Below are 1130 nucleotides of genomic sequence, written 5' to 3' on the forward strand. Positions count from 1 at the left end.
CCTGTGCAATGCAGGTTTCCCACAAAAAAGACACCTCAAATTTCATATGATGACCCATACTGGAGAGAAGCCATTCCTGTGTGGTGTGTGTGATAAAGCTTTCACACAAAAGTGTCACCTCAAAGATCATGTGATGATCCACACAGGAGAGAAACCTTTCCAGTGTGTCCTATGTGATTCTGCTTTCTCACAAAAGAGTCATCTCACACAGCATATGAGGACCCACACAGGAGAAAAGCCTTTCCAGTGTGACCTCTGTGATTCTACTTTCTCACTAAAGGGTTCTCTCACAAAGCATAAGAGGGCCCACGCAGGAAAGAAGCCTTTCTAGTATGACTTGTGCAATTCAGCTTTCTCACAAAAGAAGTCTTTCAAATGTCACATGGTGACTCACACTTGTTGAAAATTCCAGTGTGATCTGTGCAATGAACAGTGTGTCTGCCCTCTAAGCTGTATTTACCTAGTTGTATTTTACAGGATGAGAGCTATGCTCGTGGTAACCCATTTTCGTATCTCTCCCCATCCAGTTTATTCTTAAAATCGTGTATAGTTTTGGCACTCACTGTTTCTCCATATAGTTTGTTCCAGACCTCAATCACTCTATGTGGGAAGCTATTCTTTTTCAGGTCTCTTCTGTAACTGTCCTTTAGCTTCTTTTTGTGTCCTCTTTGTTTCTCTTCTGTCCCATTTTAATAAGTGGTCTATCAAGAATTTCCATCCCATTCATAATTCTGTAAATGGTCAACAAATCACCTCTTTTCTCATCTCTGTTCCAGTATTGATAGATGTAATTTCTCCAATCTTTTTATGTCAAATTTGATAGTGTAGGTGCCATTTTTTGTTGCTACTCTTTGGATTCTTTCTAATTTTCTTATGTTCTTATATGCCTGTGTGTGTGTGCACACGTTTTACTACTAATGCACGAAGGAAATTTTTTTTTGCACATAAGGTATTCAAGATGAAATTGAAATTTTGTAAATAAAGAAATTAATTGTGTAACTTCATAGTAATTAATTCAAATCAAAAGATATGATTTTGAGAATCCATCGATGATCTTTGAAAATCTAAGTGTACAATTTCATAATTTCACATGTAGTTTTAAGACCATTTGTTCATTCAAATAAATCAAG

This window comes from Oratosquilla oratoria, chromosome 12 (assembly GCF_046742065.1).
Source record: "Oratosquilla oratoria isolate Oo_2021 chromosome 12, ASM4674206v1, whole genome shotgun sequence".
Lineage (NCBI taxonomy): Eukaryota > Metazoa > Arthropoda > Malacostraca > Stomatopoda > Squillidae > Oratosquilla > Oratosquilla oratoria.